This window comes from Felis catus, chromosome E1, assembly GCF_018350175.1.
Source record: "Felis catus isolate Fca126 chromosome E1, F.catus_Fca126_mat1.0, whole genome shotgun sequence".
NCBI classification, from domain to species: Eukaryota; Metazoa; Chordata; class Mammalia; order Carnivora; family Felidae; genus Felis; species Felis catus.
The window spans coordinates 5,147,599-5,165,769 of NC_058381.1; the positions used below are offsets into that span (position 1 = coordinate 5,147,599).

Genomic DNA, 18,171 nt, shown 5'->3' on the forward strand with positions numbered 1-18,171 from the left:
TCAACCATTAAAAATATAGAAGGAAAGTAAACATGAATGGTACCCCTTACCTTCATGCTAGTTCTTCCCTTCAGACTTTCTTCTAAGCATTGAAATATGTGAGTTTGCAGGTAATAAACTGCTCACGTAGATATCATAGATTTGTGTAGTTATCATGCCGACTTGTGAGCAGGACATCCATTAAACAGACATTTATTAAAATGTCTTGTGCTAACAAAATCAGAATATTATTATAATTTTCTGACAGCTGGAAGTAAACTATCTTCAAGAGAAGGCACCTTTTGTAATTTGCACAAAAGTCTTGTGGACCTTACATTGATTATATATGCTACACATATACAGATAATATCTTTATTTTTTACAAAAAACATACACATAGGTATTTCTTCTTTTCTTTCTTTTTTTTTTTTTTTTTTTAAGTGGAATCGGGGCCCCTAGATGGCTCAGTCGGTTGAGCATCCAACTCTTGATTTCAGCTCAGGTCATGATCTCATGGTTCATGAGTTTGAGTCTCACGTTGGGCTCCACGGAGCCTGCTTGGGTTTCTCTCTCTCTCCCTCTCTGTCTCTACCCCTCCCCCACGCACTCACTCTCTTTCTCTTCCTAAATAAATAAATACGCAAACAAAAAAAGTGGAATCGTACAATATTTATTGCCCTATGATTTTTTTTCAGTTATCAATATACATTAAGTATCTTTGCATTTCACCATTTAACATAGACTTAGCTCACTTTTCTTCATTGCTACATATTTTCGTATACTCTGTGCATTAAAATTTAACTTGGACATCCAGATTGGTTTCAGATTTTCATTATTTCAACGACTCTTAAACATGTATGTTTGTATACACATGTATATATTAGGGAGGATTCTTAAGCAAAGAATTCCTGGGTTTAAAGGTACACACAATTACAATTGTTCAGGTACCACTGTTTATGTCTCTAGTAAGCTTTATGAAAGTACGCTTCCGTCACTGATGTATGGAAGTACCTGTTTCCATCCATTTTGTATAATGTAGGACATTACTTATCACCTTTCATTTTTCTAGGACATTGTTTATCTCTTTAACTTTTGGTCAAACAATGAGACTGCATTATTGTTTTATTTATTTTATTTTTTATTGTTTTTTTTTTAACATTTATTCATTTTTGAGAGAGAGAGAGAGAGAGAGAGAGAGAGACAGAGTGTGAGCAGGGGAGGGGCAGAGAGAGAGGGAGACACAGAATCCGAAGCGGGCTCCGGGCTCTGAGCCGTCAGCACAGAGCCCAACGCGGGGCTCGAACTCACGGACTGTGAGATCGTGACCTGAGCAGACGTCAGACACTTAACCGACTGAGCCGCCCATACGCCCCTGCATTATTGTTTCAATTTTCATTTCACACATTCTCATTAACAAATGAGCAACATTTCATATATATGTTGACTTCCATTAACATTTATCTTCGTGAATGTCCCTTTCATATTTCCTGCTTTTTATTCTGGGTTTTTTTTTTTTTTGGCCTTTTTCTTATTGATTTATGGGAACTTTTTATATATTCCGGATTGTAATCTTGAGTCTATTCTTGCAAATATTTTCCCCAGTCTGTCGGTGGGTATTTTACTACGTGGAGAATTTTGAAAAAAAATCTATATTTTTATAGTGCAATCAGTTACATGTTCTTGTTATGCTCAAGATTTTTTTTTTTTTTCATCTTGCTCAAGAAAGTCTTTCTGAATTCAAAGTTATCAGTGTGTTGTGTGTAGCGCTTGAGGTTGGGGGGATGTTCTGGGGGATAGCAAAGAAATAGATGGTGGAGACATCATTGGAAGCAAATAAGACAGCAAGGGCACAAGTGTAGACATGGGAGAAAATGGTGCCCAAGTCAATTGGAAGTCAGATGAGGTGAGGTTGTAAACTCCATTAGATTGGGAGCTTGGTTCATCTGACTCTGGGAGCATGCAAAATATAGCCCAGGACCAAACACTTTTTGTAAAGAAAGTTTTATTGGAACACAGCCACACCCATTTGATTGTCCATTGTCTACGGCTGCTGTTTGCACGATGATGGCAGAGTTGATATTACGGCAAGCAAGACCAAAAATGGTTACCATCCAACCTTCCCGGAAAAGTTCGCGGATTCCTGATCTAATTCATTAGCACGTCCCCAGACATACAGACTCTAGCGTAATGTCTGGCGCATAATGTGTGCTCAGTATACAGAGATTTACACTGAATTGAAGCCGTTACTGGAATTCGGGTAAGGAAGGGACCTGTCTTTGTTCCTTCTTGTTAAGGAGGTGGGGCATTACCTTAAAGGCAAAACATGTTTGATCCATTCATTCATTCATATATTCATTCATTTGAGGCTAGACTCAAACTTGAATGGCCTCTCTATAGTGTGTTTCCATACCAAACTGGATGAAACTTGCATCTCGTTGTTTTCCTACTTGCTCACTGGTTTTTTCCATTAGACGATGATCTACTTGAAGGTAGAGAGGATTTCCTTTGCCTTTGTCTCCACAAAGCATGGCATAATGCCTGGAACATCGGGATCCCTTGATAAATACTTTTTGAATGAATCAAACATTCATTTATCAAATGCTATTTTGAAAGAACCCAGAAACCCGGAAATAATGCTGATTCGAAGAGACGCTTGTGTTCCTGAGAATTACGTGGAAGTGCTTTGTAATCTGAAAAGAATTACACAAACGGAAAAATGCTTTTCTTGCTCCAAAACTCTTTCTACTTGTGCGCCTGAGTTAAGCATAGAAGCAGCTCCTTCAGGAATTGCTGACAAGAAAAGGTGTGCAGTTTGGGTCCAGGTAGATGTGAGTCTTCATGAGTTCCTGTGCTGATGAGCAACTTGTTTGCCCAGGCCCAACTCAGGGGCCACATTTTAAATACAGCAATGAAAAATGAAAACTTTTATTGATGGACCCATGGAAAAATGCCCATTCTTACCATTTGGATGACCCACATCTTTTGGTAGATTTCCTGGAGATCTTTGTTCTTCTAGTTCTTACTCTCTCGAAAGAATTGAAGAGTTGCCTCTGACATTAGACCACCTGATGTGAAAAGAGCTTGGGTGGGCATTTGGTCAACAGTGGGCTTTCACTGCTCAATGCTGTCTGTCCTAAAAGCTTTGTTGCCCACTCTCCAGTCCTCGAATCTTTTGGACCCAGTTGCTTCATCCTTCTGGAGTTTCGCCCCCAACATCCTGAATTCCTAGAGTCTTGAGAGGCTCTCAAGATAATGGGAAGAAGTGGGAAATCCTGCAGAAAGGAAGCAAAAGGGCACAGTCGGAATAGTTAAGGCCGTATATCACCAAATCCCACCTCCGTTCCGTTTCAGCCTATTTCCCTATTATAGAGTCTGGAGTTTCCTCCCATCTCTACTCGCCCATGCTGCCCTCTTGGTCTGCAAAATCACCCCCAGGAGCTTTACTCCTTATAAGAAGGTGGGGAGCTGGGATTCACCTACAAGTGGCCATTTTACATTTGAAGGTCAAGGAGTCTTTCAGCCGGGACAAAGAGGCAGGGTGCCACGGATAGTCTTGTGTGTGTGAGCGGTGTTCACATTTTCCCAACATGTTTACCCTCAGTAAAAGAAGAATCTTCCTACAGCACAGTCCTCAATCAATCTCCAAGAGGAGACTTACTGGGCAGGGTGCGTTTATAAGTCTGCTCTAGATATTGGACCCACTGCAATTCTGGGAGAGATTCTGGATATGTCCTCCTCTGTCCAGAGAAACCAGAATGACCCGATGGGGCAAGATAACAGCCCTACAGAGCTTTAACAGAAGGAGAAGCGTGAGGTTGACTAGTTTTTTTATAGACTCATGCAGAGACCCAAGCTGACAGACTGTATGTGAGAAGCGTCCAGGCCAGTCTCAGCCATCACGCTCAATGACCCTGGTGCCTTCATCTGTTTATTTCTCAATAGACTTATTGATTTTATCAACGCTAAGCAGATAGAAGCTGCTTCTGCTCAGGGGAAAATCCCACGGGTTAATTTATTTCCTCCTGACCCAGAAAGAAGGAATCTCTGAAACAACGTGCAGTGTTTCGCACCCTGTAATTTCCCGGATCCAAGAGGCCAAAAATCCACCGAAGAAGGTGGCTTCTTTGCTCTTTCTCAAAATGTTCAAGCCGCACGGGCTCCTGGACTCCTCTGAGGTTTCTAAGCGAGGGGCGAGCTGCTCTGAGGATGAGCCAGTGCCCCACGCAGCACGTGAAAATTTGATGTGTGCTTTACAAAGCCTGCGTTGCTCAAAGCAGGCGGCCCTTTTGCCCACAAGAGCTAATACCCTTTTGGGAAATGTGATTTCAGCTGAAATGTCGAAGGGGGAGGGTGGAGAGGGAACGTGGGACTCTGCCACGTAACCCCCTATCTCCAACCACTTAATAACTTGGCTAAAAGCTGCAATCAATACAGAGCCATCAGCCGGGCTCCGGCCCCTCACTGCCTTCCCAATCAATCAACAAGATTTAGTAAGCTACCAGTTGGAATTTATGTCACTTAAAAAGTGTGGGTTCCTAGACCCGTCCAACAGAGACTGATTAATTCCTCCCGGGCACTTTGATAAGCTTCCATTTGGAGAACAGCAGCCTGTTGATAGAGGCCCAGCTGTTAGGCCTTCCAAATGCATACCTAGGAAGCGGAGGCATTTAGCACAGTGTCCACTCAGCTGTACGTGTTCCCCACTGAGCATAACTCTGCCATCAATTAATAGCACCCTTTTGTGGCGGTGCTGGGGTCGAGAAGAAAGAGAACCACTGGAATCTCTGACAGGCGCCAAGCTTTTTATATTCGTTCTTTTGCACTTAGTCTGACAACAGCCTCAGGTGGTAGTTATAATTAGGCCCCATTTTGCACGCAAGGAAACTGAGGCAAGGCCTCCCTCTCCCTCCGCAGGAGTCAAGAGTGAACCCCGGCCATCACGTCTATTCACCTTGCCAGGAAACGCAGCATGTGCCCCAGCCCCCTCATCATGTCACTTGGTTTTACCCCCCCTGCTCCATGCCTACGGCCACATCATGAGAGCAGCCCCAAATCACAACTAAACAGAATCTTTTATTTTTTATTACCATTAATTTTTTTTTTTTTTTTTTTTTTTTTTTACAAATTTAACGTTTACCTGTTTATTTTGAGCATGTGAGCAGGGGAGGGGCGGAGAGGGAGAGAGAGAGAGAGAGAGAGAGAGAGAGAGAGAGAGAGAGAATATCCCAAACAGGCTCCATGCTATCAGCACAGAGCCCGATGCGGGGCTCGAACTCACGGACCTCGAGATCATGACCTGAGCCGAAGTCGGACGCTTAACCGACTGAGCCACCCAGGTGCCCCATGGAATCTTTTCTTCTTATTCATAGCTATAGACTTAGTGTGGCCAGCAGCCATGCCTAATTTTCTCAGTTCACTCACTCTCCTCCGCCCCCAGATTTCTACTTTACGTCTTCCTCTCTTGCCTTGAAATCCCCGGAACTTCCTCACTCACCCACACTCTCAGATACGACCTTGCTTCCTGTCTCGCTGGGAAAGGGAAACAATTTGAAGAGGGCCTCCCTGGGCTCCCGCCACCAAATCCACCTTCTCCGTGCACTCTGCCTTCTCGTCTGTCCTTATCCACGAACCATTAATTCGGTCCCTTCCCCCCTCTACCCCGTGACATCACATTAGTGGTTCTGCCACATGCCTTCTTTAACATCTAGTTCCCCTTCTACTGGATCGGTTCCATTCATAGCATAAGGACACCTACTTAAAGAGGCTGTTCCATCTTGGAGCGCCTGGGTGGCTCAGTCGGTTAAGCCTCTGACTTCGGCTCAGGTCATGATCTCGAGGTTCGTGAGTTCGAGCCCCGCGTCGGGCTCTGTGCTGACAGCTTAGAGCCTGGAGCCTGCTTCAAATTCTATGTCTCCCTCTCTCTCTGCTCCTCTCCACTCATGCTCTGTCTCTCTCTCTCCTTCAAAAATAAATAAAAACATTTAAAAAAGAATTACTAAATAAATAAACAAAAGACTGTCCATCTGAAAGAGAAAACCTTCTCTTGACCCCATTCTCACCCCCCACCCCCCACCAGCTGTCACCTACTTTCTCTGCTCCTTTTTGGATTTAGCAATAACCTTGACCAAAGCATTTTTGATGGTGATTGGGGCAAAAGCCTAATCAGAATGGGTCGAGGAGCGGAGACGGTGAGTCTGGACTGTTACTTCAAGGAGTTGGCTGCCAAGAGGAGCAGAGACCTCTCTCACACCAGCAGTATAGTTTTAAACTTTGAGAGTGAAAGGTGAAGGAAGGGAGCCTGAGAAAGTAGGTTTACGTCGGTGCGACGCTCCCAAGAAGCCAGGCATGTCTCTACAATCGTAGAGAGGTACGGAATTCTGCCAAAGAACTCTGGCTGGGTTGAGGGAACACGTGCACGGGACGGGTTGGCGGGAAGGCGACTGGATTGCATGTGGCCAACCAGACAGGGGTCTTTGCTCTGTCTCTCTCTGCCCTAGGACCTCAACTTGCACACTCTCTCAACTTGGCCTTCTCGAGCCCCCACTCTGGGTCTTTTTATAGCCTTACCTGAGCCGCGCAATATCTCAGGCCAACTCTTTGTAGGACTCACCTAGGGGCAGACCTGAGCCCGCGTGAGGTAGAGCGCCTCCTTCGTCCAGCCCTCAGGGCTCCAATCTTGCATCCCTATGGTGGGATCGGTTGTCCTTGCCTCCGGGTGCCATCCCATGGGAGACAGCCAACCAGCTCTGCCTGCCCTCCGAGGCTGTCTCTTGGCTTCTTGCCGCATTTTCATCCAAGGATTGGGGCCGGCCGTCTCTGTCCGCAGGTCTCCACCCTGCTCCTGCTGCAACGCAGATAATGCTCACACACCCATGCCTAGCCTACACCTTGGCTTTCACTCTCCAGAAAGCATGTCAGAACACAAGTAAACAAGAATACAAACAAAGTTATTCCAGGGGTAACTTTGGTGCTACTCTGATTAGTTTTGAAAGTAAATCACTTGCAAATATTGATGCTCAAACCTGTCATTAGCAACTTATAACTAGCATCCTACCTCGCAAGGGGTCAGGACACTCCCTGCAATTGAAAACTGTAATTAACATATTCAAGCTAAGTGCAGGCAGGGGCCAGACAGATCACGGAGGGGGAGAGGGCTGGGTGGGGACTGTCTATCCGCAAGGGGTAGAAAACCACTCCCCTCCGATCCATTGCAATTGTCGCCCGCCAGACACAACCCATTTTCTGAGTTTTCCAAAGAAGCTAGAAATTCTAATTTTAGGGGAAACTTCTTAAAAAAAATTTTTTTTTAATGTTTATTTATTCTTTAGAGATAGAGACAGAGCGTGAGCAGGGGAGGGGCAGAAAGAGAGTGAGACACAGAATGGGAAGCAGGCTCCAGGCTCCAAGCCATCAGCACAGAGCCTGACACGGGGGCTGGAACTCACAGACCGCGAGATCATGACCTGAGCCGAAGTCGGGCGCTCAACCGACTGAGCCACCTGGGTGCCCCTAAACTTCTTGATTTTTAAATACTGAACGATAATGCAAAACCTTCAAAAATGCTTTGCATGATAAAGTCCGACTGCAGGCTGAGTCTGGTCCCTGGGCAGACATTCCTGCCAACTGGTTCTCCACCTCTGGGTCTGTGTTCCCCAGATGGCTCCCTCCCTGTCTCTCCAGCTCTGTGTGTCTGTCTGACCCCACTGTGCTTCTCTTCCAGATGGTGTTTCAGCACCGTGCCCTGAAAAGCGTGGTGTTCACCCTCACTGGCAGAGGGGCCTGGCGGCGAGGGGTGGGGGGGGCATGCACCTGCATTGCCAAGAGGTGGCCAGACAGGAAAGAGAGCAAAAGTGCTGGGGTAAATGCCAAGAGAGGCAGGGTCTGAAGACTCGGGCCACAAGGCCAACTCACTTCAACTGGAATCACAGGGACAGAAAATGGGGTCACCTCTGCCACTTTCTGTCACCATCACATCAGCTGGGACTCCAGATTCCGTGTGCACCTGAGGGGCGCCTGGGTGGCTCAGTGGTTAAACGCCTGACTCTTGGTTTCGGCTCAGATCGTGATCTAGAGGTTCATGAGTTCAAGCCCCGCGTCGGGCTCTACGCTGACAGCATGGGCCCTGCTTAGGATTCTGTCTCTCTCTCTCTCTCTCTCTTCCCCTCTCCTGCTCACTCTCTATCTCCCCCTTTCTCCTAAATAAATAAATAAATAAATAAACATTAAAATAAAAGACTCCACATGCATTTGAGAGTTGGCTTTAACTTGTGGAAGGAGGCTCTGAAGGCTTGTATTTGGTTAGGGGGCAGGGGTGCACCTAATCTCCAAAGGGCTCTTCTTTTTTAAGGAAAGAGAACAGTAAGGCGTTGATGAGTTTGCGGAAAACCTGAATCTCTGGTCCCTACACTGAGTCCCCGTGAGGTCAGGGAACGGTGTCTGTGAAATCACTAGGTTCAACACAGTGGCTGGCACATAGTAGGGGCTCAAAACTCTTGTGGAATAGACAGAAGACAGAAAGGAAGAAGGAACGAAGAGAAGGAGGGAGAGAAGGAGGGGAGGGGAAAGAGAGGTGTCTCTGAGAGTCGACCCTGTCGGTGAAGCCTTGCGGAATGTCCGATAAAGACTATTTCATTTTCAGGGAAAGCGTGGGCCGAATACCGGTCAGGCCTTTCTCTTAAACACACCACACAGAGGAAGGAGGAAGGAGAAGCCTTGCAGGCACAGATTTTCGATCTTATCTTGTCTATCTTATCTTATCCTTCTGTTAAAATATAAAACTTTCCCTCCTGTCTGGAGAGAAATCGTTTTAGAAATGCGGCAGCTTCAATTCGCAGCTGGAGAAGTAATTTAGGAACAGAAACACGAAACAGTTCTGGAAGAATGACCATATAATTTAAGGCCCAGAATGATCACATTAAGGGTGTAGTTAATATTATGCCAGCTTTGAAACAGGGAGAAGGAGGCCGGCCCACCGGCGTGCAGTCTCCCTGAACCACCAACCAGTGGGTGCTGTGAAGTTACTTTCTCGGGGTTGCGGTGGACCTTGGTTCCCTAGGGTGGCCGTGGCTTCCCAAAGGCGCCGTTTCTGGAGCTGAATGAACAGAAGGCACGCATTTCCCTGGCTACTGAACTCAAAGCCCAGTGAAGACCAGGTTCCATCCAGTGCATCTCACTAATGGGTACAACATCTCCAAAAGCACTGACTGCATGACCTATTAACAACTCTGATGCGTCCTCTGCGTCTGGAAAAGGGGCCGCCATTTTGTCCTGGGAAGGAGAATGCCAAGTTCTTTTCTTCTCATGCAAATCCCTCAGTGACTTGCTCCCTCTGTTGATCCAGTGAGCCTTCCGGGGGTATCTTCCACAGGCCCCCAACGCAGTTCTCTGGGCAAACCCCAATGAACACAACACCTGCTGTCGATGGGAGCCATTACTCCCTCTTCTCTTAGGAGGAGAACTTCCATCTTCCTTCGCTGCTCTATTGCTGTTTCTTCTTCAGAGAGGAGGAGTGACTTATCCAAATGCCAAAACTGGAGAACGGAATCTTGCCTGTGTAGCTCAGCACGCTTCCCTTTTTTGCTTCTCGCTTGGATTCTGCTTTGCGTGGTAAATGCCTTGCTCTGCCTCCCTCTCTGGTGTGTGTGGGGGGGGTGGTGAGTGGGGAAGAGGGAGATCTGAAGTTAAACCACAAGGTAATTTCCATGGGTGAAGGGTAATTGTTATGGAGTGAGGACTAAATTTAGTTCCCCAGGGCAACTGGCTAATAATAGAGTTAATGTTGTGGTTCTCATCTAATTTTTGTCTCAGTTGGTTCAGACTGTGAAGGAGAGAAGGGCATGATCAATGGCCCCCATATGCTCCATCATCTGTCTTTAAGGAGCCCACGGTCAACTTGGGAAGCAGAGGAGTAACCCAGTGATACAGTGATAAGAGTGATAAGTATAAAGGACTGTGACAGCCCAAGTGAGGCACATCGAGCCACGGAAGGCTTGGGGAATGAATAGAATTGGCCAGATGAAGTCCAGCACGAGCCTTCAACATGGTGGGAGGTGGGGAGCAGGAGCAGATAAGCAGAGACCAGGGAACAAAGAACCGTATGACTCTGTGGAGGAGTTTGGATTTTATCTTGAGAACAATGGGGGCCAAGCCAGGGCTTTGAGGAAGGGGGTGAAAGAGTGGATTGATCAGACTTAGAAAGATCGCTCTGACCTATAATGTTGAAGTGGTTAGAGGGAGGCAGGTTTGGAAAGTGAGAATGTTTTAGGAGACCGTTGAGATTATTCTGGGTGTGCCAGTGGTGGCCTGAAGTCCGGTATCGGCATAGACGAAAGCGGTTGCATTTAAGAGACTTCCCGCTGGTAAAATCCAGAGGGCTTGGTGAGTGATTAACTAGGCAGAGGAAGCCTGATAAAGGAATCTTTGATGACCCCCAGGCTTCTAGCTTGGGTCTTGGGTGGATGGTGCACCTTTCACTGAAATAAGAAACAGGAAGGAAACACGCTTTGAAAGAAGGAGGCTCAGGAGCAGCTGTTTGAACTAGTCTCTGTGGACAATAGGAGAGCCTGCAGCCTAAGGGAGCTCGGAAGTGTTCTTGGCAACTGTGGAGGCATCATCCGTATTTCGAGTTCAGTTAATGCAACTGGCTGGGCGTGGGTTTATTCCTGAATGTCTCCAACCTACGAATCTATGGCGTCCCTTCTTCCATGGTCAGTCTTCACCTTAGGCCACACCCTTAAGTAGAGGAGGTTGGTTCTGAGCAGATGGGGACACGCAGGGCTTCCAAGTGAAAATGTCAGGGAATGTCTTTGCCTTCATTACCTTCAAAAGAAACTGATCTCCGTGACCCTGCCGTTCAGGGGCTGCTGGGCTGGTGTCTACACCTGTGTTTACACCCTCCCTGTCTGTCTAAAGGCACTCTAGCAAACGCAGTGCACACTGGAGATACCTGCAGAGCTTTCCAGAGTAACGGATGCCCCGGACCCTGCCCCGGTCCATCTGAATTAGAACCTCCAGTGGTGGAGCTCCACAGGCACTGACATTCTTTAAAAGCTCCCTAGGAGTTTCTAATGGACGGTCAGGACTATGAACTACTGATCTAGGTACACTCTAGCCCTCTGAGCCATTAACCTTCACCAAGTTAAATAACCAGTCCTCCAGAAATAGGAAATACCTGCAGATCCGGAGATTTTGTCAATAGTGTTATAGAAAGTGATTAAAAAAAAAAGAAATTCCAGAATCTTCCAGCTGTAGGATAAGCTAATGTATCCTTTGCCAGAATGAGCCAGGGAGGACTGGGGGCAGTGGTGTCTGGGCTTGTCTGCTGGGGCCTCCTTAAGCCTCTGGCCGGTTGGGAGCACATCTCCCCTAAAGAGGGCAGTATTCCTATCTGTAGAGTTAGAGTGGAGATCGCAGTAAATGTTCAGCTGAGTTTCCAGAGAATTGGGTTCTGCCATGTGCCAGCCTCTGTGAAGATTGTTCTGGGCCGGTATTCCCAACGTCTGCCTGCACTGGGGATCCCACTTTACTTAGACATCATCAGGAGAGAGACTGAAGGTGATGTTCTGGCCATTGGGAATCTGCTTCAACCCTGGAGGGTTACAAACCAACCGAATCCTAAGCCCCAGTGAATCAAAGAATTGTTGACCTCTGCCCATGGGCTGGGCTCCCACCTGTGCCCCACAAGTCACTCAAAGTCAAGGACCAGACATTTGTCTTTCTTCTTTCTGCTCAAACAGGGCATTGCCCACTTTCTTGTCCCGTGGGCACCTGTCCCGGTAAGCACGGGAGCCCACAGACAGGGTTTGCAAGCCTTCAGAGGACAAGAGGGCGCGCTCACGTTTTTCCCTAAGCTACACTAGCTTTTTCGCTCACAGGAGTTGCCAATTTTCTACTTTTGCAACAACCAAATGAGCTTTGTCCTATGCCCAAGACAACTTGTAATTCATCAAATCCACTTACACTCTTTTCCCTTGCTTTTTACCCAGACAAAGAACGCAGCAGAGAAGTTATTAAATCCTTTTCTAGGGGTGAAATATGTAGAAAGGCTATGCGATTCAGCAATGCACTCCAAGAATTTAAGTAAATTTGCTATGCTTGATCTCACTGTTATGAAGCCAAATTTGCTGCTCTTTACAAGATAATACGTAAAAAATATATTCAGCACACACAGCTCCTAATATTCCCCGCTGTTCTCAACAATGAGAGCTAAGCTTCCTGCTTTAGCTCATTTTTTCTGAATAAGAGGAAATGTAAGGACAATTTTCTGTCCCTTCCTCCTGTGCCTGGAATTTCAACCACATCCCCGGAAGGTTTTTCGGTGTTTCTTCCCCATGGTTCAGTGTTTCTACTGGGCCATCATTTATCCCCATTTCGTGGTACAGGAAAGTCCACTTTTAGATACAGTGCAGATGTGGAAACTATGTCTTGGAAGTGACTTGCTTTTAGGTGAAATTAACTGCATGTTTGATAATTTTGCTCTATTTGGACATCTAGGAAATGATCACGCGAACTTTTGTTGATTGAGCATGAGATATGTGCCATGCTTTACGCGGATGCTTCGCTACGTCAGTTCATGGGATTCTCATGGTAACCTTGCAAGATAAACACTATGATCTCGGTTGACAGATGATAAGTCAGTGTTAAGAGAGGTTAAGTTTCAGGGCACCTGGGTGGCTCGGTCGGTTAAATATCTGACTCTTGATTTCGGCTCAGGTCATGATCTCATGGTTTGTGAGTTCAAGTCCTGTGTTGGGCTCTGTGCTGAGAGTGTGGAGCCGGCTTGGGATTCTCTCTGTCTCCCTCTTTGTCTGCCCGTCTCCTGTTGTCTCTCTCCCTCTCAAAAGTAAATAAATAAACATTTTTTTAAAAAGAGAGAAGTTAATTCTAATCTAAAAATATTAGAATTAAAATCTAATGAATTTATCCATTTATTAGCTTGTTGGATAGAAAAGTCCATATAGAAAAATAAACAAGAATAGTCAGGACAGCTCTGAAAAGGAAAAGCACGATCAGGCTTTGAAATATATTTGAAAACCTCAATGGTTAAAGCAGTATGTTATGGTCCTTGAATAGACAGGAAGACCAAACCATGGAAGCAGAAATCCAGGCACGGGAGTAAGCGTGTTGTGGCAGGAATGTTACCACCTGGTTAGACCCAATGGCTATCTTGGAGAATTCTCCCCCTTCCTCCCACCCCTCCCCAGAGCTGGGGTTCTGCCTTCCTGCAGCAGAGCTCACAGTGAGGACTGAGGAATATTGCCAGGCAACTTGGACTTGAGTTATTCCAACCCTCTTATTTTAGAGACAAGGAAACAGAGATCCAGACATGGGAAGGGACTTGCTCATTTATCATTGGCGATGTGGTAGGATGACATTTCCAAGTGTTAGTAAATATCCCCCTTCCCACCTGATGTGGTACAACTGGCGACCCCCTCCCACCCCCAGAAAGAGATTCGAGGCTTTCACCACCCCAGGGCCAGCCCACCACCAGCAGTGAAGGCACCAGACCCTGTCATCAGCTCAGAGAAGACCCCAAGATTTGCCCAAGCACGTTCAGATAGAACTACTTCTACGGTCTAGGTCAACGGTTCTCAATGAGCGAAAGTTTTACATTGGGCAATGTCAGATGACATTTTTGGTTGTGACAATAGGAAGTGGGCATTGTGCCAACTTTGTGCATCTGGCGTCTAGCGGCTAGAGTCCAGTGATGCCACTCGTCCCACAGTGCACAGCACAGCCTCACGACAAAGAATTATCTGGCCCAAGATGTCAGTAGCAGCAAGGCTGAGACACCCTGTTCTATAAAGAGAGCTGAAGGACGGAAAGAAGGAGAATTTAGGATCAAAGAGATAGATGGAGGAAAGCGGAAGAGAAAAAGACACACCCAGAGCAGGGGCACCCGAGGGACCTGAAACAGGGACCACTTTAAGAGAAAGAATGTATTCTCCTACAAGGAAATGTGCTTTCCTTTATTCACATATTTCTGAGAGCAGAGGGCTTCTGTCTTGACCAAGCACTGATGGAAAACAAATCTTCACTTACAAAGTTATTTGCCGGATGGGATGGGGAGAACGTTCCACAGATGGGATTCTGGCTCCTAACATTCCCAGGTGTTACTTTCCTGCACCGTGCCTACATTCCGTCTGCCGTGAGAGGCAGGGCATGTTCATATAGTGGTACAACTCTGGCCCTGAACCTACCTTGTACAAAGTCAAGATCTGGGTGATTGGCACAGTGGACCAGAGAGGGTCTTCCTGGAAGCCATTCCTGGACCAGGATGGTTGGCAAAGACTTTGCCATATTCGGAAGTGACTGTGAACCTCATAATTATATCCCACTAAACCCAAATTGTATTCCCAGCTCAACTTCTCCCAAGCTATACACACATTCATGGTCACCCCGACGCCATCCAGTCTGAGAGGAGGTGTGGTAGAGGGGAAGTTGAGGTAGAAAGAAACAGTGACCTTATAACCAGTTGAGATGAAAATATTTGACTTCCGCGAATTTGACAATAGCAAGTGACCGCTGTGTGCGCGTGTTGCCAGGTACCTCCCAGGAACTCAGAGAGGGTCCGTGCAGGTGAGAGGCATCGAAGCTTACTTACGCTTTGCTCCCATCACCACAAATACACCTTGGTGGGTAGTCTTCGCCTACCCTGCTCCCTGCCGCTCTGGTCCTGTGTGATATAAGAGAACAAGAGAGCACGTTCGCGAACAACAGAAGTTGTACAGATGGCGCAGGTTATTTCTTGACTTGGCAACTAAAGTTCCGGTGGCGTGGAGCGTGTAGGCACTCTGGGGCCTAGACCCCTTCTTCGGTGTGCACATTTCTCTTGGTTGTAGTGATCTGAAGGGTAATAGAGAGTCTGTTAAGAATGCCAAGCGGGGAGGGGAGGGGGGTCCCAGAGCCACACAACATGGGCGTTCAAGATGGATGCAGCCAGAATCACGCAGAAAGGACGGAAGGTACCCCCAAATCTCTTGGAGTTGGAGTGGATGTTGTGATATAATAAGAGATTTGGGCTTTGCCCCAGTTTCCTGGCACAGAGCTCCTAGAATCCTTGGGATTTCCTGAGTGATGGGAGGCCGGGAGTATCTTTTGCTCTTCATAATAAGCCCCTTTCAACCACACCTGAGTTTATTGCTAATGAAGTGGCTCTTGGAGGACGAGGCTGGTTGCCAGAGGAACCAACCATGTGATCAGAGAGTGGGTGGGAACTCTCAGCTCCAGGGAAGGTGGAGGGGCTGGGATTGAGCTAATCACCACGGGCCAAGGATCCAATCAGTCATGCCTACATAATGGAGCTGCCATCAACAGTGAGCTTCTGGGTTGCTGGTGACATGGCGGTGCATCCTGCGTGGAGAGGGAATGGAGACCACCTTCGGGCCTTCGCCTGTCCGTCTCTTCCAGTTGGCTCTTCCTGAGTTGTGCCCTTTATGGTAAGCTGATACTGGGAAATGAAACACTTTCCTGAGTTCTGTGAGGGGCTCGTGGGAACTCCTGATTTGCAGGCAGTTTCTCCAAAGTATGAAAGGCCCAGACTTGCCATTGGCATCTGAGGTGGGGACAGTCCGGCGGAACTAAGCCCTTAACCGGTGGGGTCTGTGCTGACTCTGGGGGGTTAGTGCCAGGAGTGTTGTGAATCGACAAAGCAAACAATTTTTTCCATTTAGGAGTGGATAGGGGTCTTGCCCGGTGAGGCGTGCGGAAACCAGTCTGCCCCAGGAGACATGGCTGACTTTCACTGGCCAGAGCCCAGCCCCCTGGCCAGTGTTGAGAGTACGGACAAGAATACGCAGGCAGGTACTAGCAGGAGCCAGCTTGGAAGAGCCCAAGCCGGGCCCCTCGTCATCCCCACCAGTGCTGGGCTAATGGAAAGATCCACCCGCTGATGCCTCAGGTGAGGCCGGAAGGGCCATGCGAGCCCCAGGGAGTTGAGAGTTGGTTGCGAAAAAAGCAAGGCAGTTACAGAAAGGAATGGCTTTGCTGTGATTTCTAACTCAGACTGGGAAAGAGTTAATGACCCTAGAGTTCATTTTTAAAATATCACATTGGAATATGAAAACTCTGATTGGACCGTGTTATTTTTATCTGCTCCAGGACAGGTTAGGTTTCAGAGCCAGAAATTAAAGTCAGCCCTAGGAATTAAGAATGCTTCATTTTTTCTTTTCTTTTTCTTTCTCTTTCTCCTTCCTTCCTTCCTTCACCCATCCTTCCATCCATCCATCCACCCATCTGTCCGTCCATCTATCCATCTATCTGTCCGTCCTTCCTTCCTTCCTTCCTTCCTCCATCATTCCATCCATTCATCCATCCACCCATCCATCCTTCCTTCCTTCCATCCTTCCTTCCTTCCTTCCTTTCTTTCTCCATCATTCCATCCATTCATCCACCCACCCATCCATACTTCCTTCCTTCCTTCTTTCCTTCCTTCCTTCATCCATTCTTCCATCTTTCTTTCTTTCTTTCTTTCTTTCTTTCTTTCTTTCTTTCTTTCTTTCTTTCCTTCCTTCCTTCCTTCCTTCCTTCCTTCCTTTCTTCCTTCCTTCCTTTCTCCATCATTCCATCCATTCATCCATCCACCCATCCATCCTTCCTTCCTTCCTTCTTTCCTTCCTTCCTTCATCCATCCTTCCATCTCTCTCTTTCTTTCTTCCTTTCTTCCTTTCTTCCTTTCTTCCTTTCTTCCTTTCTTTCTTCATCCGGAAGCCTGGGATTCTTGAAGTTCTGATTACGCCTGTTAGATCAGCATCCAGGCTGCCATTGCACCACGGATATGTCTTACTCCTGCAGACTGCTCTCTCCCTGGCCCTTAGCTGAGTTTCTTCCTGGAGATTGAGGGGTGCTCCTGGAGTTCCAGGAGAACCAACCAGAGGAGTGCAATGAGGGTGGGCGGCACCAGAGAACTGAATTCTGTGACCTGGGACCAGGAGTGGAGTGCACGCATTGGTGTGACAGCCTCACCAGATGCTAAGTTCTACCTGTACCCTTCTCCCCATCACCACCAAGACTTGTCTTGAAGCAAAGGTGAAGGTGAGCAGGATTTGAAGCCTCTCATCTATGGAGAGGGGCCTGGAGTCTCTTGCTCGACCTCTGGGATAGGGAGCTGTCCTTTGTGGGACTAGAGTAGACTATTTGGGTCAAAGCCACCACTTTTAAGCAGGAAATGAGCCTTTTGCACAGTGATTTATGTTGCTCACCATTCAATAGACTATAACATTTTCTGCTCAGCTCTCATGGGAATGTTGCTAAAACATTGTGTCCACTTGCACCTCGTGAAAAATGCAGGTGGGTTGCACAATGAACCCTAAATGCCAAGGGACATAGGTCCTACCTCCAGGAAAGCCAGTTTTCTTTGGCAGTGCCCAGAGGGGACAGGTGCATTTGGCTTTCAGGCGAAGCAGGGAGGGCTTCTTAGGAGGGGAGGAGTCCTGAAGGCTGAATGGAGATCTCTCCTTGGGCCCAGACAGGAAAGACTTTGTGAGGTTAGGAAACAGGGAGAACAATCTGAACATATTATGTTCTGTTTGGGAAACTCTGTAACTCCTGCCTCACAGCCAGAGCCTCTGGTCCAGAAACAGAGCCTCGATTCTACTCACTGCCTGAAAATCACAGCCCAGGAGAAGGTGGGAGGGAAGATTTTGTTTCACTGAATGAATATGCTTTCTCATTTCCTGTCACCCTGGGGCCTCTGGGGAGCCTTGCATGCAGTCCGAGGGAGTCCTGTGGAGTCTGGAAGCATTGCCTTCTATACTGATAAGCATGACCGAGGCAGGCTGCGTGCTCCCTCTGCAGGGTGGAGTAGAGGATGCCCTGGGGTTTGGCTACTGAAAGGGGTGGACACTCATGCTTCACAAATGAGTCTTAAGACGGTGTGGAGTGGAAGAGAATTGCGTGGGTGTGCCTCGTGCCTGCCAAGGGCTTGTATGCAGAAGACGGCAAGCAGCAACTGGGGAAGTGGATCCGTATCACGTGGGGGCTCAGATCAGGGAATGGGAAGACTTAGGGTTGACTCCCAGCTCTGCCCTCTCCTGCTCTGTGGGCTGAAACCAATGTCTATGCCTCTTGTGCCTAAGTTTTCTTATCTATATATGTCATCCATTTGAACAGTATTTATTGAGGGGGCGCCTGGGTGGCGCAGTCGGTTGAGCGTCCGACTTCAGCCAGGTCACGATCTCGCGGTCCGTGAGTTCG

General features: G+C 47.3%; 1 protein-coding gene across 1 annotated transcript in view; it reads left to right on the plus strand.

Moving 5' to 3' along the window:
• The window catches only part of ADPRM (ADP-ribose/CDP-alcohol diphosphatase, manganese dependent), a 578,681-nt gene that overhangs the window by 471,857 nt on the left and 88,653 nt on the right, over positions 1 to 18,171 (plus strand). The gene's annotated exons all lie outside the window — the stretch shown is intronic.